Source organism: Pleurodeles waltl, chromosome 7 (assembly GCF_031143425.1).
Source record: "Pleurodeles waltl isolate 20211129_DDA chromosome 7, aPleWal1.hap1.20221129, whole genome shotgun sequence".
Classification (NCBI taxonomy): domain Eukaryota; kingdom Metazoa; phylum Chordata; class Amphibia; order Caudata; family Salamandridae; genus Pleurodeles; species Pleurodeles waltl.
The window spans coordinates 1,236,772,351-1,236,796,882 of record NC_090446.1 but is presented as its reverse complement, the minus strand read 5'-3'; the positions used below and the strand labels follow the sequence as shown (position 1 = coordinate 1,236,796,882).

The following is a 24,532-nucleotide window of genomic DNA, read 5'->3' as shown; positions in this document are numbered from 1 at the left end:
CCAAGCTACCAAAGGTGGAGCAAGAATTAATTTATTGAAATTTTGACTGGACCTTATTTGTGATTGTGGTGTTGTGACTACCTGAAGGTACCTACCTATAACTACTTTCCAACACCCACTGCCTATACATTGGAGTACTGGAATGCATGTGGATTTGAGAACCATCTCTGCATCCCCCAGGGTTACCCCACTAGTCTCTCCACACTAACTGGGACCATCTCCTCCTCCCCTGTGACTGCCCATCACTGAGAAGTGGTGCCCTCTTAGAACCCTTAACATGGCCCTTGACATGGTCATACTCATAGCACTCATAACACTTGGGGACAAACTTTCCAGTTGTCTTATCTGTGAAGGCTGTCTTCTGGTGGCCGGATTGGGTTTGGAACCTCTTTCCCTTTGAACAGTTTTGGGGGCCATGAGAGAACTCCTTGGTTTTATTTTTATCTCCCCCATCTTTCTTATGTTGGGAGCCCGGACTACCGTTTTGGAAGTCCCCCCAGCCCTCTGCCTCGAGTGTTAAGAGTGTGTCCCTACCCACCATGGGCATGTTTCCACAAGTTGCCCCACAGTACTCTGGGACCTTATGTACCATGAGTGCAGCTTCATAAGCAGCAAACTAATTGTCTATATTATCTTCCACAACATTGATAGGCACCAGCTCCTGGGGTATGCAGACCCTCACCTCATCAGCAGGCACTGTTGATACACTGCCACTAACACTGTTGGGTCTTGTAGGTTGCTTTGCTTTTAGCTCCAGCTCCCTTGTGTGTTTTTAATGCTCCAAGAGTAACATTTTCTCAGTCAAGACCCTGCCTGCTTCAGCTTGCTTGGCCTCTTTTTCCATATTTTGTTTGACCAAATCCAACCTGACTTTCTTTTCTTCGCTCCTGTTCTCCAACTCCTCTGGGGTGAGGTTCCTGGGAGACACACTGCTCCTTGCATAGGAAAGAACTTTCAATCCTGAGAGTAGGTTGCCTCCCTCCTAAACAGGCTACATTCCAAGGTTCTCCTGCTTGTCCTGCTCTGATCCTTCCAACTCGTTGAACTCTTCCTTCTCATCATCTGTTGAGTTTCTGCTCATGCCCTCAACATCTTTTGCAGCACAGCCTTTTTAGTGCTCCTCTTAGGAGACAGTCCCCTCTCCTGACAAATCGCCAGGGTGTGGCTCTCCAGGTTGGCCAGCTTAAACTCCATTGTTGCAGGTGACGTCACAGACACAACAGACAGGTAGAGAGAGGATTCATTTCGAAAAATTAAAAAGGCCAATCAGAGAGGATTTGCTTGAATTGGTCTTAGTCATGGTAAGGTAGTATACACCAAATCACTGTAAGATGCTGCACAAACACCTACCCCAGCCCCTGATCACCAACATTAGAAATTGGTTTGTTGGTTGATTGGAGTGTGAGCCCTGTTCAGGTAGCAACAACAATCTTAGTCAGGGTAAGTCACAGGCAAACCCAAAATTAGCTTGGTACAGAGAAATCAAGCTTAACCTGGAAGTAATGTGTTAAGTATTTGTGCAGAACCTTAAACAATAAAACAGTGAAAAAGTACAGAAAAAGGATCCAAAACGTTGTGCCTAATTTAGATAATGGCGGATGGGTTACTTGGTCACAACAGTGATGGATATCACATCCACTGAAATCTAAATCCCATTATGTCCTACGGGATTTAGTTTTCGGTGGAAGGGATATCAGTCACCGCTGCCATGGATTAACCCATCCGCCAATATCTAAGTGAAGCCCTGAGTTAGAAAAATAGGATGTATTTTAATACATGAATCAAGACCAAAATGACAAAAAATCAATAAGCAGAACTTCAGTTATGAGTTTTTAAAGCTTAAAATGTAAATTAGCACTTAGAAGCAAGGAGTGCCAACCAGGGATATCTTGGTGCACTGGGACAAAGTCAAAAGTTCAAGCTGACCACGATAGAGCCCGGGTCGGCTACAGGGACCCAATTGGGCCCACTGAACCAAAGTACCTTAAATCCCGGTTGTGGTGCAATGCATCGTTTCCGAACCATGCAGCAGAGAGGATGAATCACTCTTCTCCACACAACAGCAGCAACACGTTTGGTCTGAGAAGCACTGAGGCTGCGGTGCGACATCCCAATCAGTCACTGTTGAAGATGCGTTGGGAAGCTGAGGTGATGAGGCGGTTCCGATGAGAGCAGGGGCTGCAATACGGAGCCTCAGCATGCGTTCGATGGGGATGAGAGGACTGTGCCCAAGAAGAACACTGCAATGTGGGTTCTGAGATTGGTTTGCTGGTTTCAAGATGCAAGGTGCAGTGGCGATGCAATTCTGGTTGCACTGATTCTGACCCACGCAATAATGGCGATGCATCAATTTTCTCTATGCACCAGCGGTGATGCAGTGGTTCTGCTCCTGCAGCTGAGGGTGAATCAGTTCTGCTGAGGATCACTTCCAAGCATCCAGGAATGGGATGGCACCAACTGGCACGGCAGACTCAGAGTGAGCAGAGCCCACGTACAAGAGCAGAGTGTTTATAAGCCTTTTCTGTCCCTGGTAACTTAGATAAGGAGGCCAGAGAACAGGCTCTTGGAGTCACTCAGGGTTCTGGGATGGAAAGATGCAGGTTCAGTCCTTCTCATTCAGAGGCAAGGAAGGCAGCAGGCACAGGCCAACACATCAAAGCAGGAGCCCTGCTAAACAGCTGTCCAGCAGAGTGGAAGGCCTACAGCAGCACAACAGTTCTTCTTCCTGGCAGAGCATCCACAATTCCAGAAGAGTACTGAAGTGGTGGTGACTGAGGTCCAGCATTTATACTTTGGTGACCTGGTTCTGGAAGATGGAAGAAGATTTTAGACAGTAACTTTGAACTGCAAAGAAACCCTTTCCTCCCCTCCCCTCGGTCTAAGCTGGCTGGAGTGACAACACAGAGTTGTTGATTCCTTTGGGTGAGGACAGGATGATTCCTATTTAAGTATAAGTGAGGCTGTGTCCAGCTTTTTTCTTCCATCCTGCCCAGGATGACCCATTAAGTCACACCTAAGTTCCCAATGTGTGGTTGTCTAGGAGGAATACACAAAGCCCAACTGCCAACTACACCCAGTCATGTGACCAGAGATAGACTGTAGGCACCAAGGGCCATATGTACGAACACTTTTTCCCATAGACACAGAATGGGTAAAAACCTTTGCTACATCTGGCCCCAAATGGCTGAGAAAAGAAAATGTAAACTTTCTAAAAGTGGCATTTTCAGAATTATCATTTAAAATCCAACTTCACCATAAGTTAGGATTTTGAGTTGCAATTCCAGAGACACCAAACACAAATAGGTTATCTCTTCTCATCTGGAAATTACACTTATAAGATACAATAAGGAAACTACAATGTTATCCTATAGAAGAGCTACACCATGCAGTAGTGAAAATTGAATTGAAGAATTTTTCACTACCAGGACATGTAAAACTAAAGGGCACTTGTCCCACTCTTTGAATACATAACCTCTTGCCCTCTGGGCTGTCCAGGGTCCACCCTTGGGGTGACTTCTATGTATTAAAGAGGGTGGTTTGGGCCTGGCAAAAGGTTTATTTTGTGAGACTGATATGGCACTGTAAACTGCCCACAGAGGCAGACCAGAGGCATGTTTTAAGGGGCCACTTAATTTAGTGGCACAATCAGTGATGTGGGCCCACTAGCAGCATTTGATTTACTGCCCTGAGTATATGTAGTGAACTTTACTAGGGAATTATAGCTAGATTAGATATGCCAATTTGGGAATAAGCCACTATCACCTTGTTTTAAGAAGTGAGCACATGCACTTTAGCACTGGTCATCAGTGGTAAAGTGCTCAGGGTCATAAGTCCAACAGAAAGAGGTTCAGCAAAAATGGAGGTGAGGCAAAAGGTCTGGGGGGAGGCTGCCCTAGGACTAACAGGTCTAACACTTCCCATTTGGACATCACACTCATAAACTGTAATAAGACAATCCAATGTTATCCTTTGGGAGAGATAGGCCTTGCACTAGTGAAAAATGATTTTAAGAGCTTTTTCAATATCAGAATATATAAAACTTAAAAGTACATGTCCTTGTTTTTAAATACATTGCAACCTTTTGAAGGTTTGGGCCTTGAAAAAGGGTTATTTTGCTAGGTCCACATGGCAGTCCAAAACTGCACATACAGGTTCTGCAATGGCAGACCTGAGCCATGGTTAGAGAACTACTTAAGTGGGTGGCTCAATCAGTGCTGGAGGCCCATTAGTATCATTAAATATATAGGCCATGGCATATGTAGTAAACTTTACTAGGAAAAAAACAAACAAAGTCGTCCCCGGAACAATATGGAGAGAAGCCAGGTAAATAAGTACAAAATACAACTAAGGCAACTCTCCTGTCAATAACATGAGAAAAACATATTCAATATAACATATAGGTAGATCATAGAAAAACTACTTTTTTATTTAAATCAAAAAATTTAAGAAATATATCCTGACTTTAAACAAAAAATAACATAACTAAGAATGTCAATACATCATATTCTCGAAAGACAACACTACAAACACTACATCACACCAGTCAAAAGCAAACATAAGACAAAAAGTTTCAAAACCATATATATATACAGATATACATCAATCAAATCTCAGACAATCAAACACATATACAATCATACTTTAGCAAATAATTTTTACAATATAATGACATACATATACATAAATATCTAATATAATTCTTGATATAAAACAGATAAATTTCACTTTATGTTTTTAACAATGGCTAATATGTTGCATTTCATCCAAAAGTGCCTTTCAACCAGGACGGGTGAGTTTGAAAGGACCAGTGAAGGGTTTTAGCCCTGAGATAGAGGATCCCTTCAAATACATGTAGATCGAAGCTATGTACTACAAGTTTGTCTCTACATCTAGACTTATCTAATTGAGTGAACTCCAACAGGTTGAGGGCTGCTGTGTGACTCACACCTGGGGTAATGAAAGATTTTTAACATTCAAGCTATCTATTTCTGGTTTCCTTCGAAGATGTAAGTCTAGTCTTGTCTAGGCGGTTACTCAGTAGACACGTATTTTTTCATAGTGTTCCAGCAAAGGAAATGTTGAATGACCTCTATAAGATGTTCTCTGACTGAGCAAGTAATTGGTGTGTTGATTTTTCTTTACATATTGGTTTCGCTTATGAGAAAAAATAGCTTCTATATTTTGTTGATGTTAGTGTTTTTTTATTTCCCACAATTGATGTTGGTAATGGGACTATTTTGATTATTTTGGTTATTTTTATTTTCTGTTTCTGACGGCACAGTAATGACGAAGAAGCTAAGAGTCATACTTTTTTACTGCTTCACCCTTCAGGTTCTTTGGTTACTAAAGTCTAGAGTATTCATATATACTTACATCCCATAGTGGTTATTCTCGAAAGGCACTTTTGGATGAATAGCAACATATTATATTTAGAATTATTTAATTGAATAATACATTTTTGTGCATCTATTTGGTTTAGATACATTACTTCTCCTTTGGTGTTTTAAATGTTTTTGCCCTGAGGAAGGTGGTTTGAAAACTAGAAGATTGAAATCCACCGAAATGTGCGTCAGCAATTGAGTGCCAGAGTTTGACGCATTTTGCGATGAACCACGGATTTTTAGTCATTGATAAAAAGACTAATTGTGCTGTTTCGGAAGCCAAAGTCACTTTTGGGAAATGTGAAAAGAAGACCCAACAGAGGTTCTGAATAATGCTTGGGAAAACATCAAAGCTGTAATCCTTTGGTTAACAATATACGAGCCATTGTTAAAGACATAAAGTGACATTTAGCTGTTTTATATTAAGAATTATATGAGATATTTATGTATATGTATGCCATTATATTCTAAAAATTATCTGCTAAAGTATGATTGTATATGTGTTTGATTGTCTGATATTTGGTTGATGTGTATATGGTTTTGAAACTTTTTGTCTTACGTTTGCTTTTGACTGGTGTGATGTAGTGTTTGTAGTGCTGTTTTTCGAGAATATGATGTATTGATGTTAGTTATGTTATTTTTTGTTTAAAGTCGGGATATATTTCTTACATTGTTTTCATATAAAATAAAAAAGTATTTTTTCTATGATCTACCTATATATTATATTGAATATGTTTTTCTCTTGTTATTTACAGGAGAGTTGCCTTAGTTGTTTTTTTCAAACTTTACTAGTGACTTCTAAGTAATTTAAAAATGCTGATTGGGGCTAGGCCAATACTACCATGATTAGAGGAGAGAGCGCAAGCACATTTTTTACTGGGTGGCAGTGGTAATGTGCCTAGTGTCCTAATACCAGCAAAAACAAAGTTAGAAAAGTGGAGGAGATAGGAAAAAAGATTTGGGAAGGACCACACTAAGGCTACCAGCTCCAACAGTAATTTTCATTATTTACAAGCATTCTGTCCCCTGTATCTATGTCATAGGTACATTGGTATGTGAGCTAGGGGTGAGGGAGAACAGGAAAACAAACTGCCCCAAAAACTAGCAACAGTCTCTCTGCTGTTCTGGGGTCAGCATAGGGGAGTGGTTGACACCTTTCACTGACCCATCCTGCTCCATAGAAGATAGGAGGTTGGGGAGCAGTTCACTCTCCTCTACCACCCCATCAGATGTCACCAGGAGCATGGTGATTTCAGATCGCTCGTAGTGTGGCTTGAGGTGCATTGAATACCCTTAAGGGGGATGCTGAGGTCCACCAGGTAGGCAACCTCCCCCTTTTCACCTTCACCTTGTAGAGGCCAGACCAGCAGTCTTGAAGGGCCCTGGCTCCTTAACACTCACTATTTGGCCAGGCTGAAGCTTGTCCAGAATGGCATTCTGGTCATACCAGAGTTTGTCACCTCCTGATTGTATTCTAAATTGGCCACAGCTTTCTTCCAGAAGCGCTGTATCTGGTTTTGGAGAGCCAGCATGTAGCTCACTACATCCTAGGGAGTTTTAGAGCTTGCCTCCACCCCTCCTTCACCAGACTGAAAGGCCCCCTAGCAGGGTGCCCATAGAGGATTTCAGAGGGGCTGAACCCAACTCCATTCTGAGGCACCTCGCTATAGGCAAAATGTAGACATGGAAAGATCTTTGCCTGTGGAACTATTTGTAAAGAACTTCTAATGTTTTAGTTTTTCTCCCCTTCTTGTTTCTGTTGGGGACCCTGTCCATCCTTTGGGTGACACCCCCAGATAACTTCTTGTGGAACTTGGCGCTGAACTAGAGGTCTGTCAGCTTAGCAAACTACCTGGGGACAGTGAGTGTACTGTCCAGTAGGTGTTGGCACAGCTCTGGAAAACAATTGCTGAAATTGTGCTCTCTGGTAAACAAATTGTATAGTCTCTTGCAATCATGCACATCACTGCCCTTCACCCAACCATCCAGTGCCTTGAAAAACTAAAACACAAAGTCTACCCAGGACTGTTGGGACAATTTCTGTCTGTCCATAAACGTATACCTGTACCTTTCATGTGTGAGACCATATTTCATGGTTAGGCTGTCTTCCATGGGTGGATAATTCATCCTACCCACTTTCCCTAGGGCTAACAGTGCATTCTTCCCTTCATTGGGAATGTGCTTCCAGCGACTGCCCCAATCCTTCTCAGGTACCCTATGCATCTACAGGGTAATGTCATAGGTCTCAAACCACTTATCTATATCATCCCCCACAAAAAAGCTAGGCACACGCTTTTTGGGAATGTGGACCCTACTGTCTCCAGTTGCCACTAGGCTATCACTGCCACCATTGGTGCTGAGGCCTGCTTAATTTTGAGGTCCAGCTCCTGTTTACTCAATTCATGAGCCATCAGAATGTTCTCCTTTTCCTGGACCAGTTTCATTTTCTCCAGGCCCTGTCAGCCTTTGATTTACCCTTTGCTAAGGTGCTCTCTGTCGCAGCCTTTCTTTCGTCTGCCTCCATTTTTAGCTTCACCAGTTGCAGAATAAACTCCTTCTTTGCCATCTTGCCTTCTAGCCACTCTGGGATCACACTGCTAGTGGGGATGTTGCTGCTGCCTCTGGATCTGCTAGGGGACCTCACTCTTTCAGGTCGGCATCCTTCCCTTCCATTCCTTTCTCCAGCTCCTCCTCAATGTCGACCTCTTCATCCTCCTCCTATACTATAGTCTGTAACTGGTCAGCCTCCCACCAAGTCCTGAAGGCCTTCTGGGGCTCCTGCTTCTAGGAACGCCTCTTTCAAGATATGAGCTCAGCCAGAGTCTAGAGCTCCAGGTTTTTGAGCTCAAACACCAAACTTGCAGCAGGCAGAGTCACAGGTGTACATATTCAGTTGGGATAAAAGTTAAGCAAAATATGACAATTAAGTAGAATTAAAAAAGAAGTGACTGTGTTATCAAACTATTTATATGGGATTTTAGTGTTACACAAAATCACTGAATGGCACTGCACAAACACAAGTATTGATTCATACCACTGAACACCAATGGGAGAACGTGGGATGCTGGTTGAGGGTGGTGTGAGCCCTTCTCAAGCAGATAGTAAACCAAAAAATGTCACTAAATTAACCTGTGCTTAACCCTACGGTAGCTTGCTACAGACACAGTCAGGCATAAAAACTGAAAACACAGCACAAGAAAAATACTAAACAAATGTAGAAAAATAGAGTCAAATTAAAAACATAAGTTGACACTAAAATGAAAAAAATCAACTCAATACACCCGGAGATATGACATTTCAAACATTTTAGATATGTGTAGCACCTAAAAGCACAAAGTGTCACTTGCGGTTATCTGATTGTGTGGGACTGGGAGAAAGACACAACTTCTCTCCGACCATGATGGAGTGTGGGCTGGATGCAAGGACTAGGTTAGTTTAAATGAAAAAGTTACCTTCTGAAAGTCTGGCACAAAGAGTCCAGTTTGCGGTGGAGGGAGAGCATTGTGGATTGTCTTTGCTGTAGCACGAAGAGCATGTTGGGTGCTGCAGATAGTCATAGGTGTAGTGTGAAGATACTGCTACACGTCGCAGATGTTGGTAACTGGAGCTTTGCGCTTTGGTCACTGTTGTCTGTCCATGCTGTAGTGTGAATAGCAGATCTTACATTGCTGGTGGTCGCTAGTGGAGCGCAAAGAGTCAAGTTCACCAGAACTCTGTATTGACAGTTGGCACGGGCAGCAAGATCTTGGCACAAACTAGTCCATTCAAGGTTGAGCAGAGGCCAAAAATCAGTATTTCTCCTTTTCTATCCAGGAGGAGCGCAGCTGATGTTGAATCAAGGGGCCAGGACTTGGGAGGCTCCTCTTGGGGTTCAGGAACTCACTACAGCAAAGGCCAGCAGGGCTCAGGTATGTCAAGTTGCAGTTCCAGGCAGGTCCAGCACAGCAGGTCAGCTGGTTAATGGCAGGGAGTCCTCTGGAGCTTGCTATGTCCCTGTAACTCTGAGCAGGAAGTCAGTCAGCTGTTGCTTGGAGTCACCTCAGGTAGCCCCGGATGAAGGAAGCAAGTCCAAACTTTCCTCTTAGACAGGAGGGCAAGCTTCCAGTAGCGGGCCAGACATCTGGCAGCAAGGCTATCCTTCTTCTGTAGCTAATCCTGCCAACATCTCGTCCTCCTTTATGACACTGTTAGTGAAGAATAGTAAACGGACACCTGCTAACACATCTAGTAATGTGACCGAGGACACAGGCTGCAGGCACCAACTTCCTAAATGTGGCATTTTCAGAATAGTGACTAAAGATATGACTTTACCATTAAAGAGAACTTAAGATTACAATTCAGTAGAGACCAAAACAAATTTAAGAGGTTTTAATTCCCAGGACATGTCCAAATTTTTAAATACAATGCACCCTGCCCCACGGGTTGTTTAGGGCCTACCCAAGAAGTGACTTGCATTGAAAAGGAAAGTTTAGGCCTGGCATAAGGTGTATTTTGCCAAGTCGAAATGGCAGTTTAAAACTGCACACAGGCTACAATGGTAGGCCTAAGAGATGTTTTAAAAGGCAACCTATAAGGGTGGCACAATAACTGCTACAAGTCCACTAATAGAATTTCATTTACAAGCCTTAGTTAATGTAGAACCACGTTACTAGCGACTTACGAGTAAATTACATGTATCAATTGGGTGTAAGTCAGTTTTACCATGTTTAAAGGAGAGAACACAAGCACTTTAGCACAGGCTAACAGAATCCTAATGCAAACAAAAATAAATTCAGCAAAACAGGAGGAAAGCACAATCCTTGGGGGCATACCATACCAAGGATGTCAGGTCTAAAAGGTGCAATGTACAACAACCATACAAAACAGAACAAAATCCTCCAAGAAGAAATCAAAAGTGCTCAGTGTTTTGGTGCATCCACATGCCAACAGCAATGCCCTGATAGGTTGCCCACAACCTGAGAGAATATTTTGCAGCCACCATTCTATTAATGGGAACATGATTTAAATAGGATATGAGGGGTCAGGATAGAGGTATCCTGGCCCCAGGGGACCGATGAAGGGGGACCCCTTCTGGGCAAGAAATTTCCCAAAAATGTTTTGTTTGGGGTGCACAAGTGTGAATCCGCAGATCCAGATCACAAGTATAATAAAAATACACACCCACTCACACACTCACTCACACTCCCACACCACTCACACACCCACTCACAAGTCCATACTGTTACTCACAGACCTACAAAACCACTTACACACCCACTCACAGACACAGAGACACTCACATACCCACTCAATCACCCACTCACTTATACACCCACACAATCCCTCACACACCCATACTGCCACTCACAGACCCACAAAACCACTTTCAAACCTACTTGCAGACACACACAGCCACTCACACACCCACACACCCACTTACTTACACACCCACACAATCACTCACACAATCAGATAGCCACTCACATACCCACTCACAGACCCACAAAACCACCCACTCACAGACCCAGTCACTCAAACACCCACTCACACAACCACTCACACACCTACTTATGCATTCACCCATACAACCATTCACACACCCACTGACACACTCACTCACACCCCATACGGCCACTCACATGCCCACTCAGAGACCCACAAAACTACTCACACATTCACTTTCACAACCACACACACCCATACAGCCTCACAGTCACTCACAGACCAAAATCATGGGGTTGACTGCATGCGGATGGCTGGCAGGCAGGTCTGGCAGTAGAGGTTAAATTAATGTATGGTGTTTACATATTACTTTACATAAAAAAAAAAAGAAAAATGCGGATGGCTGGCAGGCAGGTCTGGCAGTAGAGGTTGAATTAATGTATGGTGTTTACATATTACTTTACATAAAAAAAAAGAAAAAAACAACTATTAAAGGGATGTTCTAGTTAGGAAATAGAATTTAACAACTCTAGAAAGTCAATAGAAAAACTAAAGGTTACAGGGACGCTATAGTTACGTTTTAGATTTTACACATACAGAATCATAAAAATTAAGCACTTATAGTTGTCTCTATGAACTATAACTCTACATATATATTATCTAGTGGCAGTCACCACTAGGCAGTTCTAGTTAGAACCTAGGGCCAGATGTAGGTAGCCTTTTGCGCCTCGCAAACAGCGAAAAATGCAGTTTACGAGGCGCAAAATGCCTTCCGCGATGCAGAGTCACATTTTGTGAGTCGGTACCGACTCACAAAATGTGATTCCAACTCGCAAATAGGAAGGGGTGTTCCCTTCCTATTTGCGACCGCATCGCGATGTAGAGTTGATTTGTGACCGCGAAAGCGGTCGCAAAACAACTCGCAGTTACCATCCACTTGAAGTGGTTGGTAACTCATTTGCAAACGGGAAGGGGTCCCCTTGGGACCCCTTCCCCTTTGTGAATGCAAAAAAAATTTTTTTTTCAGAGCAGGCACTGGTCCTATGGACCACTGCCTACTCTGAAAAAAAACGAAACTAAATGGTTTCGGTACTTTTTCTTTTTGCAGCTCGTTTTCCTTTAAGGAAAACGGGCTGCAAAAAGAGAAAAAAAAAAACTGTTTTTTTTAAAAGCAGTCACAGACATGGTGGTCTGCTGTCTCCAGCAGGCCACCATCTCTGTGAGTGCCTAGACTCGCTATGGGGTCGCAAATTGCGACCCACCTCATTAATATTCATGAGGTGGGTCTTTGCGACCCCATAGCGAGTCGCAGAAGGTGTCTGAGACACCTTTCTGCATTTCCTTTTGCGAGTTGCAAATTGCGAGTCGCTGGGACTCGCAATTTGCAACTCGCAAAAGGAAACCTACCTACTCCTGGCCCCTAGTTTCTATAGAAAAAGCTGTTTTTAACTTGCCTATATCTTTGACGTCGCTTGACGAATCTTCACGCAATTTTCTAAGGAAAAATGATAGTCATCTGAGCTGCTATCTGGAAAGTTTTGGGGTGATCTGTCAAGCGGGGCTAGGATAAGTAAGGTTCAGAACTAGAAGGTTTCCGATGTTAATTCCCATTGGAAATTTTGAAAAGTGATAGCTCCAAAACTACTGGTCAGAATTACATCAAATTTGGCAGAAAAGTAGCTCTTGATACGATAACAGCCCTTTTTGTTGTTTGGTACAAATCCAAATTTGTATATACAAGGATGCAAAGGATTCACGACCCCTTCTGTTCTTGTGCAGAAATCTGACTGGCTGTCAACACTTCAACAAGGAAGTGTTTGCAACCATGTTGGGACTTGGCTTTAGTCGAGTTAAAAAAAAAGGTAAAAAATAAGACAAAATGCCGGGGTACAGACACCCTGACCCATTAGCTTTGGTGGTATGGTCCCAGAGCAACCCCAAGGACAAAAAAGCATTTTTTCTTTATTTCTGGCATGCGTCATGGTTGATCTGCGGATTCACCAACTTTTTCTTTTTTAAAGAAGTGTGGGCTCCCATGATTGTTTTTTAATAAGCCCCTGGGTAGACCAGGTACCGGGGACATTGTTATTTTATTTCCCTGGGGATTACCACCTCCAGAAGGCATAAAGCAAATTTGAAGCAGGGGGCCGCAAGTCCCTCCTGTGCTGGGGACCACCACCTCGCTGGGGCAAAGTGTAAAAAAAAGAAAGGGAGTCAGCAGCAACCCCTGCAGCCCCGGGGATCACCACCTCCCTGGAGTTAACCCAAGTTGAAGGGGGGGCCATGTGGCCTCCTTCATGGAGCCACTGAAAGCCTGTGGGACACTCCTCAGGGCCCACCCCCGCCACATAGCTGTTTGCAATGACTTGGCGGCAGCTTTCACGCAGCTAGCAAGTAACAGCCAACACCCCGGTCCAATGACGGGAGAGCTGTCCTTTATCAGAGCGGAGTTTCTTCTGTCTGCCTGCCTGTGGAGATGCAGGCAGGCATACAGAGGAAACTGCTCTCACAGACTGATTTAGCAGCTCCCTCTCTGTGACAGCAATTCTGGCTTCCACAGGAGTTGGGGAGCCAGTTGGGACAGTGGGGGCCTTTGGGCTACCCCTGTGTTTCCCAACATTGAGACTGGGTGTCCTGCGGGCATCCAGGTCACATGGCTTGGCCCCAGGGGATGGAGGCCCAAGGGGCCTAAATCAGCCCTGGGGAGGTGGGGCCACATGGGTCCCCTCCCCCTCAAAAAAACAATGAGGCCGTGCCCTAGGAGATGGGGTCTCCAGGGCCCAGATCGGCCTAGGGAGGGGGGGCCGTTGTCCCCCTCTGAAAAAAAAATTAGGCCAGGCCTTGGGGGATGGGGTCCGTGGGGCCAACATAAGCCCAAGGAGGGGGTACGCGTGGCCACCCTCCCCCCTCCAAAATAAAATGAGGAAAAATAATTTTTAAGGATTTTGTCTACGTTTAATAAATTACCTGGAGAGTATTTATACTTGCACGAAATGGAACCTTCTCAGGTTGACAAAGGCTGCTTGACAGCCAAAACGCATTCTGTCCACACTACAATAAATGACTGACTTTTTCCAGCCTGCAAGTGCTGTCCTTCTGTTGAATAGGAGAGGTTTCTGTGGTATTTAAAAGGCAGTAGCATCTCAACGTGCACCCCCAGCGTTCAGATTGATGCTGGCAAAATCACACTTTGTTGGATGTATTTAGGTCTGCATGCCTCCATACATGGGTTTACATGATTGGAAGCGAGGTGGAGGCTGAGGCAGGGTGAGCCTTTGACGCTGAGGGGAGTCTCTTGGCAGGGACTTTCTCCCTGTGATCAGCCACCTTTTCACGCCCAAGGATTAAAACGTTCGGAGCTGGGCACATGCCTAGCAGTGAGGACTGAAAAAATATTTGGCAGATTGAATACATTGGATTTAAGGTACTGGAACAGAATAGCTACCACGTTCATATCACTGTGATTCCGAATGCCCGGGTATTTATTACAGAGAAGAATATCCCCCAGAAAGTTACATAAAGAATACAAAGTGATTAATTTTGTCTATGTTTAATGTATTATCTGGCACGGTAAAGTTACCTTAGGGCATGAGTTATAGTTAAATGAAATAACTATAACTGCTGAATTTCTATAGTTTTGTGCGTGTAAATTCAGAACCTCACTATAACGTTTGTTTTTTTCAGTGAATTTATATATATTATATATATATATATATATATATATATATATATATATATATATATATATATATATTACACCATCCAAAGGTCCAACTTGTGGCGAACAATCGCTAACACCAACAATTGCAAAACAATTGATTTGTTTGCACTCCAGGAGAGTTTTATTACTTCTATCCAAAAAGAATTGTAAAAAGACACTCAGACTATATACGTATATATCCAATAAAAAGGGCTGCAGTATCTATTTGTAACAGCTCACAGTTCAGTCTTGTGAGAAACCTGGGCTTTTAGTAGATGTCCCCCATATTTTTCTCCCATTTTTGACTGATACTGGTGTTTTTTTCTGACTATGATTGTGCCCTGGCCTGTGCTGCCCAGGGACAGTGTTCTGTGTAAAAACGTATATGGCAATTAGGTATAACTCAAAATGGTACTGATAACCTAATTATAAGTCCCTAGTATATGGTAAAGCATGTGGGTTTAGAAGCCCAGCACATTTAACACACTTCAGTGGGCACTGCTGTGATGTCTGCTGTTATTTTAAATGGCAGCCCTGCCTTGCGGGCTGCTTTTAAAATAACGCTATGACCAAATTCGACTCTGGAATTAAAAGTACTTCTAGATTTAAACCACCTTATTTTTACTTGTGTTACCCCTAAGGGCTTCCCTACATGCCCGAAGGATAGGGTGGATTGAAACCATAAGCAAGGACATCATGAAAGTTATTTTATAAGCCATTATATCCTATGGAACTCATAATACGGCTGGTGGTATATCCGTCACATTTGGGACGGATTAACACCTCCTCCAAAGTTGTAATCAGGCCCATAGTCCTGAAATTTTGCGTGCCTGTGGCATTTCCACATACTCCTTCTAGTTCCCACATCTAATTGTTCGGCATGAACTTTATTCCCTACTTGTTTAGTTTGAACCAAAGATTTGTACCCATGCTCCTCACTCTCCGCAACACTACGTCGAAAACTGGGATCCAAAGCTAGTCTTGTGATACCCCACCAACTACCATCAGTCAGTCTTGCAGCATTCTTGTGTACTTCAAGAATTTGCTGAGATTCTCTGAACTTGGACATGCCTTTCTTGACCACTAAGGGATCCCTCACTCTCACCCAATCACCCACCTGCAGAGTATTGTTACTCTGGAACCCATTCAGTCTTTTCCTGCCGACAAGATCTGAGTTGAGCCTTGCCGTATCCCAAACTTCCTTCAATTTGCTACCTTCATGAAACAACTCAACCATCCAAAACAGACATAATTCTGTTGTAGCAACTCTGCTTCTCATTAATTCAAAAGGGTTTCTACCAGTGGCAATAGGAGGTGCTGTGCGATGAGACCAAACTAATTCCTTAATAGCCTAATCTACCAACATGTTGCTACTGAGAGCAGCCTGAATACACTCCATAAGCACACAAATAAAACGTTCCACAATACCATTGCTTTGAGGATGATATAATGGGGTCCTTATGTGTTTAACTCCACATTTGCCTAAAAATTCACACATTTCCCCGGATACAAATTGAACCCCATTGTCTGTTAATATCTGTTCAGAGAAACCCTCACGAGCAAAAACATATCTCAAGCATCTGATAACACTTTGTGTAGTTGGGAATCTAATTGGTAAAACCTCCACCCATCTTGAAAGGTGATCCACGATATCAATGAAATACCTTATGTCAGGTGGTAAAACATGATAGGGACCTAGAAAATCCAACCCGATTTTCTGCCAAGCTCTTGCTGGTGATGGGACAAAAGAATCCCCCGCCTCCTGAGTGATAAGTACCTTGTCACTTAAGCAGCACCTACAGTTTCTCACAAACTCCTCAATTTCTTTGTCCATCTTAGGCCACCAAAAGTTTGATCTTAATTTTCTTTTGGTGATGGTGGAACCTAAATGGCCAGAATGTGCTTTAATTATTAAATCTCTCCTAAAACATTCAGGAGGAACGAGTTTATCACCTCTGATAAGTTTGTCTCCTTCAATGGATAATTCGTCTGACACCTTCCAAAAAGGTTGCAACTCTGATGGCAAACTCTTCTCCTTTGGCCAACCAACCTCAACCATATGCATAACATTGCATAGTAAACTATCCTTTTTTAATGACTCAATCCAAACCCCTTCCTCCGAAATATTGTCAAAGTCGGTGATGCATGCTATGAAACACTCCTCAATTTCTGTCTCCCACTCAAGTTCGTCATCCTCTCTGATAGGCAAACGAGATAGACAGTCTGCCCTAATGTTTTTCCCACCAGGAATATACTCAACCGAGAAGTTGAACTCCAACAATTTAGCTGAAAGTCGGGCTATGCGAGCAGTGGAGCGTTTAACCTTTCTTCCCCGATACAATTTCTACTAGAGAACGATGATCTGTTTTTAGGATAAAATGTCTACCCCAAAGATATTGCCTAAACTTTTCTACACTCCATATGCAAGCTAAAAGTTCTTTTTCAATCACAGAATATTTCTGTTCCACCACTCGCAAAGTTCTTGATGCAAAGCAAACAGTATTCTCCTTGCCACTGCCATCACCGGAAACTTGCGTTAAGACTGCTCCCAAACCATACTCACATGCATCTACTGTAACTATGGTCTTACAATTTTCTGAAAAGGGTTGTAATGCTGGAGATTTAACAATGCTTTGTTTAATCTGTTCAAGTGCTTCATTACATTCTTTAGACCAAACAAATGCTTGTTTTTTCTTGAGTAATAATCTGTGTCAATCTGTGGTCTTGGCAAAATCCTTCAAACATTTCACGTAAAATTCACACAATCCTACTGTAGAAATGATAGTAATTGCTCTTTGGTCTCTGGTGCAGGGGCTTCAAGAATACTTTTTACCAAGCTTGGCTTGGGTTTGACCTCCTTTTCAGAAAGAACATGACCAAGGTACTCAATTTCCCTAGTCCTAAAAATGCACTTGTCCTTCCTTAGGGTTACCCCCCTATCCTCCAAAATTTTCAGGACTTCTTCTAACACTTTGTCGTGTGCACTGTCCGTGTCAGCAAAAAACAATATGTCATCTTGGAACACCACCACATTGGAATTATTGGAAAATATATCAGTCATCAATCTTTGAAATACAGCAGCAGCCGATGCTAGGCCAAATGGTAATCTGCAAAACTGAAAAGTCCCATCAGGAGTCATGAAGGCAGTAAGGTGTCTCGAATTAACATCTAATTTTACTTGATGATAGGCCGATCTTAGGTCTAATTTCATGAACCAACTGGCAGAACCTACTTTCGTAATGAGGTCATCAATACGAGGTAACGGAAAACTGTCAACCCAGATCACATCGTTCAAACTCCTCAAGTCCACACACATCCTCAATTCCCCAAAACTCTTCTTTGCCAGAACTATGGGAGACAACCATAGCGTAGCTTCCACTTTCTCCATTATGCCCTGTTCACACATATCTTTCAGCAACTTGGATAAGTCAGATCTCACACTAAATGGAACATTTCTCAATTTATGTTTTACTGGTACCGCTGCCTGTTTTATCTTAATTGTGTGCGTGAAATCTGTAATTTTTCCTAATTTGTCCTGAAATAATTTGTTGAATTTCTGTTGCCAGATATTAGCAGTGTGAGAATCAGTTTGAACGCTGTTGGTATCACTCCTCTCAATGGTGACTGGTTTCACCCTTCCCAGTTTGATGATTAATTTAAACTCAGCCTGGTGAATTAGCCCCAAGTCATTGATACCTTCTAGCTACATAAACTTTGCCTTGAATGGTTTCACTAAAGACAGACAATGAGGTCCAAAAGTATCCGATCAGATCAATCTTGCTGCCTTCAAAAGTCAGCATAGCAACATCAGGAGAGGAAACAGTTTTTCCCCCCAAAACTCATTGAATTTCTCTAGTGAAACAATTGTAATGCGAGCTACTGTATTAACCAATAATTTAACTGTAACTCCTCCAATCGACACATCAATATCAGGATCCAATACTAACTTATTGACTGTAGGAGTGTTTCTGACTACTAAGACAAATTTGTTGTCCTTGTTTTAAAGAACTTCCCTGTCTTCCTCTAATACACAATAAACATTACTCTTCTTGATGCTCCTACACACCCGTGAGAAATGTCCAAGCTTGTTACAGTTCCTACACTGTTGATTGACCGCAGGACAGTTCTTAAAGGAGGAAATATGGTTTGTAGACCCACATCTAAAACACATAGGCGGTCATTACAACCCTGGTGGTCCAAGACAGGCTGGCGGTGCTTCCAAGGTCATCACGACCGTGGCGGTTGTGCCGCGGTCGCACCGCCGGGGCCGGCGGTTTCCCGCCACATTTGCCCCGGTGCTGATAATCCGCCAGGGCAGCGCTGCCCAGGGGATTACCAGTCCCCGACCACCAGCCTTTTCCTGGCGGTTTGAACCGCCAGGAAAAGGCTGGCGGTACGGGGAGTCGCGGGGCCCCCTGACAGGGCCCGTGCAGCTTTTCACTGTCTGCATAGCAGACAGTGAAAAGCACACCCGTCGCATGGGCGCAACACGGCCGGCTCCATTGGGAGCCGGCTCCTGTGTTGCGGCCGAGATTCCCGCTGGGCCGGCAGATTTCTTGTTGTCATTGTTCTGTGAATTTAAAATTGCACCTGAAACAGAAATGTTAGACAACGACATTTCCAATTGCTTTGCATCCTCCAGCGAACATTCAATGCTCTTTGCTATGTCAATAGCCTTATCTAGGGACGGGTCTTTGCATGTTAACAACTTTTCTTGAATCCTTTTAGAATGACACCTCACAACTAATTGGTCACGTATGAGTTGAGAAGTAAAATTTTCAAATTTACATTTAGCAGCCAAAACCTTTAACGCTGTGATAAACAAATCTATACTTTCATTGGCTGCCTCCTGTCAAAAACCGACACAGCTGTGAACACAGCTTTGGCCATTACGAATCACAACGACCGGGAAAGGAGAGAGACTAGAGGAAATGAAAAGTCTCCTTTGTTCATCTTCGTTGCCAGCTGTAAAGACGAGCGGATAAGCCAGTCCTTCACTCCATAAACAAAGTTTACTTGTAGTTCGCGCATAAAGCGAAGTTACATGTAAAAAGGGGCACAGAGCAAAGATGAGCGCGGTCATCCGTTGGCGTAGTATGGAGTCCCCGGCACTCAGCTATGTCAGTGGATTCCATACCACGCACCGGCATTCTACCCACATCATCACACTTCATCTATTTTAAAGACTACCATAATCAACCCCTCGACTGGCCAATCATTTTTACTCCTGATGCTGTGGGGATAAATGTAATGTAATGACCAGACAGTCATGAAAAGTGATCTGCCTGACCATTTTACTTCCCAAAATAACTATTAGAGGCTTTTTGTGTAAACAATGTGCATCAGGGCTTCACTGCTTGGCAGACGAAAACACTGTCAGCTAAATAGAACAGTGATTTTTCTTGAATGAAGCCCCAGAGGGTTTGTTAAATTTAAGGTTTAAAACTAAAATTTAGGAAATTTGTCTAAACATCCATGTCAATTACTGTTTCGAAGATGCGAAAACAATGTATCAGAGACTCGTGGTGGTTGAGCCTGATGCACACAGGGAAAGAAAATGTGTCAATTAATGTTGCAAGTTGAAGACAATCTTCTGCTAACAGCTCTCTTCTATGTAGCTTAATCCTCAAATTCAATAAGAGAGCTGAGGCGATGAAAAAGTATTGCTTCATCAGCGACGTACAGTGCAACAGGGAACTAATGAGATTTGCTGACATACCTCCTAGATGCCTTTTTACTATGAACAAGCGATTCAGGTTGCAAAACTGTCAAGCTGTTTAACAGACATAAACTAAGGCACACGTTCAGTAGTTGACATGTCCTAAGTTTGCATCTTACCTGAAAACAAATGACATTTTTATTTCTAGAAAAGAGGCGGTTCAGATTGTTTAGCATTGAAAATATGAAACAATGCTCTCCATCTTGTTCAATAATGCATCATACATATTTGTAAATGTATTTTTCTGAATGTTTTAAATTTAAACTAATTTTGAGCTAACTATAGAGTGCCAAATGATTTTAAACATTTCAGAATGTGAAAGAGTAGACCGACATTGCAGGATCCCAGAATTTAAAGTCAACTACGTGGTACACTGTGATGAACAAAATCAAACCAGTATTATTCTATGCAAATCATCAAGCTAACATTTAACAGTTTTATTGACAGTTTCAGCACAACTAAAAGCATTTTTAATAACTGTAAGTTGTTGGACTTGTTTCCTTATGCAGGGTCATCCCCGGTCTTTTTTGCCTCCTTCCTCCTATTTTTTCTGACTTCTTGCTGTTGGCTCTAGGACTCTGAGCACTTTATCACTGCTGACCAGTGCTGAAGTGCAGGTGCTCTCCCATCTAAAGTTGGTATGATTGGCTTATACCCAATTGGCATATTTAATTTGCCTATAAGTCCCTTGCACAGTGGAATCACTATACCCAGGGCCTGTAAATAAATACTACTAGTGGGCCTGCAGCGCTGCTTGCGCCACCCACTGAAGTAGCCTTTCAAACCTGTCTCAGGCCTGCTAGCCCAGGGCCTGTGTGCGCAGTTTTCTGCCACAGGGACCTGGCATCTAAATTTACTTGCGAGGCCCAGAACTCCCCTTTTACTACATGTAAGTCATCCCTAAAGTACGCACTAGCTACCCCTATGGGCGGGGTGCCATGTATGTAGAAGGCAGGACATGTGCCAGGTTGCGTGGCCTGTCCTGTTAGTGACAAACAGCCTAACTTGGTGTCTCACCGTTGTGAGTGCTGCCTCCTCATAGGATTGCATTAGAAATGCCCTGCCTTATGTGTAAGGGGTATTGTCCTATTTATGAGGTGTAGCATAGGCGTGTTTGGTATGGTTGTGATGGTGATAATAAATGCTGCTTACTGGTGTAGGTGTATTTTTCATTACTATCACAGAAATGTCACTTCTAGAAAGTGCACATTTGTCTGTGCTTATGACTCTGGTGTTTTGCAGCTTGACTCCAATCCACGTCTGGGCAGAGTGACAGTTGGGGCTTTGTGCATACTTTTCAGACAGCCTGTACACGGGGAGGGTGGAGGTGTCACAGATTTGCATCTGCATACTGAATAGTCTTCCTGGGCTTAGAGAAGGGAGAGGCGGGCACACCTACATTTTTAACCCCCCACTGATGTTTGGTGCCTGTGCTGAAGGAGAGAGGGAGCATTCCCAGAACCAGTTGTAACTGGCTGGAACCTCCTCTCCTTACCATTGCAAAACATTGTAAGGACTGAGTATAAGTACAGGGGGGAGACTCTTGAAACATCCTGGAACTGGACACAGAAAAGCTGGAAGGACTCACCAGGGACCACCATGGACTGCTGCTGCTGTGCTGACCTGTGACCTGCTTGGTCACTGTGAAGGACTTGCCACTTGCTGACTTTCCCTTGTGCTGGCCTGTTGCTGGGTCCCTCCACCTGTGGGCCTTTTCTTAAAACTCTGCTCCCCAGGGGTGGGGTGCTGTGGCCCCTGACCCATGCAGTGACCCTGAAGCACGAGGGGTGATTCACTGGATGCCTAAGCTAGCGCTTAGGAAAGCGCTCCTTTGCGGATTTCCCTAGCGCTTGGAGGGGCTCCCCCTTGCAGGTGCTTGGCACCTTAAAAAGCGTTTCGTTGTTGCTGCATATAAAAAACACTGCCGCGACCCAGGCTTCAGTGGTGGCTTTAAGCGCTTTTACACATGTGCGTCCTGGTGCCCTTGATCACTGCCGCGGCCCAGGGAAGCTGTGTCCAGGAAGCACAAGGGAAAGCTCTGACTAGTGCCCTCGGGCACGAAGAAAATCCTTCTTTTTGGCAATCACGGAGCAAGCGTGCTCCTATGGGTGCCCCTGGGGCGAGGTCCACTCTTTAGAGCTCCCCGGGGCACCGAAGGCCCTGCCTTGGGCCGGAGCATCATCAGTGAGCAGAGAGGAGAGGAGGACGCCTCTCCCTCGCCTGCTGAAGACTTGGAAGGCTTCGGTTGCACTGCGGGCAGAACAGCAGCCTCATCGGAGGCTCGCCCACACCAAAGATTCTTCAGGGCCCCTTCGAGGGCCAGCATTCACTGTAGAGGTCTCCCACCCACAGCGGAGGGCCAGGACAAGCCCGGGGGAGACCCTCGGAGATCATGGGCCCCTGGATGGACCCATTACAAAGTCAGAGGGGGTGGTGTGGCACACCCCTCCTCCCCCATTATCTTGAGGAAGTTGACCCCCATTGTGAGGGCCGGTTGAGGCCCGGGGGGGCCCTATTGATCACGGGTCCACGTAGAGGCCTGCCCACAAAAGAGAGGAGGTGCGTGCCGCCCTCCTCTGGCCTAAGGATAAGGGAGTCCCCCGTTTTGTGCAGAGGAGCTCTGGGGGCCCCATTTCTCACCTTCTTCGTTTGCTGGGCACTAGAGGTGCCTTCATCTTACACAGGTACTTCCTAAGGAACAATATATAGAACATAAGTTCTTGCTAGAGACTTTTCTGATTTATATATTGGCCTACCTGTTTGATGATATTTTTATACATGTGTGCAAATGTTCCTTTTATGGACATGACTTGCTAATATGTTTTTCCTAACTTGCCATATGTTTTCTAATGTTCCGACTATGGGCATTTTATGATATTCTTATGACAGGTGTTTTGATGTAATAACATGTTTTCTGACTATTGCTTATGTTGCAGAATACTGGGTAACCTTTGTGTTAGATATGACTACTGCTAGTTTGCAGAGTAAATAATGTCTAACCTTCTGACAACTGCTAAGGTAGCAGGATAGTACTGATATGTGATGTTTGGTCTAATAATTGCGTTGTGTGCAATACAGTATGTTTTCATATAATCTGGTGTTGTGTTTCTTTTGTGGTGGGGATATTGCATCACATGTGTTGTGTGTGTTGTGCAAACGCTTTACACATTGCCTCTGGGATAGGCCGGAGTGCTCGTGCCAAGCTACCAAGGGGGTGAGCAGGGGTTATCTTGGACGTGTAACTCCCTTGCCCTGACTAGAGTGGGTAGGTTCTGCCGGGCTGAGGTGCATACCCTAGCCAAGCAGAAACCCCATTTCTAACATTGTTTGTCAGCGGTGAGGATAGGACTTGCGCTTGCACAATACCATTGTGACTCATTATATCACTACAAGGATTGTGTTTAGACCATCACATGTTTGCCTTCTCTTAACTTTCTCTCTTTGGTAATTTTTCCTGTTTTCAGTTCTCACGCTTGGGTATTGTGGTTGCCACATTTGTGTTTTTTTGGTACCTTTTCAAGATGGGGCTTACCTTTGATTTAGAGGACCTGCCGTTTTACATGCACATCATCCACCATTCTTACCACAATATGCACCACAGACCTGTGCTTCATTGCCCTCCCCTTTTCCTGCTCACTGTCACAGTAATCCTACATTTGTGAATAAATCCACTTGTTTCCACTTACTTTGGTGCAGAATGTCCACTTTATAAAGGCATCAATGCCAGATGTATAAAAATGTATTCCCACCTGCCTCTTGACAGAAGTGTCTAAACAAGTATAAAGTGCACAGGCGAATCTGTTAGAAACACGAATCGTTGTGCTGTCAGCAATGGCATGACATAGTTTAATGTAAAATATTTTTCCGTACATATATGACAGGGCATGCTGCCGGAAAGAAAATATTTCTCAGTTTTGTGTTCGGAATATTAGGGTGACTTGGGACAAAACTGGCAAATATTTAAATGGTGGACAGAGGGACAACAGCTCCCACTGTTTCCCTTAATTCTTACTCAACTACACAACATTCTAAATACAGTGTATACTGTTAAGACATTCTGGCAACAGCAGTAGATCCCATCCCTATGAATCACTTGGGCAGCTGACCCAAACATCTATTTTATAGTCCTTCTCTTCTCTTATGAGACCTACTCCCACCGTTTAGTGGATATCAAAAATATTTCTGGGTGTAAACTTTATTTTTATAAATGTTCCCCAATGTCGACCAATTGTACTTTTTATCAATAAAAGACATGATGTATCATTTTCATGATTGAAAGTAGTCATTATTTTTGCTCAGAAACTTGTTCTT

At 43.6% G+C, this 24,532-nt stretch overlaps 1 protein-coding gene and 1 pseudogene across 3 annotated transcripts in view; one reads left to right on the top strand and one right to left on the bottom strand.

The window, feature by feature from the left end:
• Positions 1–24,532, bottom strand: part of SHISA6 (shisa family member 6) — a 1,352,839-nt gene that overhangs the window by 250,765 nt on the left and 1,077,542 nt on the right. The gene's annotated exons all lie outside the window — the stretch shown is intronic.
• On the top strand, positions 11,756–11,878 carry LOC138247542 (small nucleolar RNA SNORA35; annotated as a pseudogene).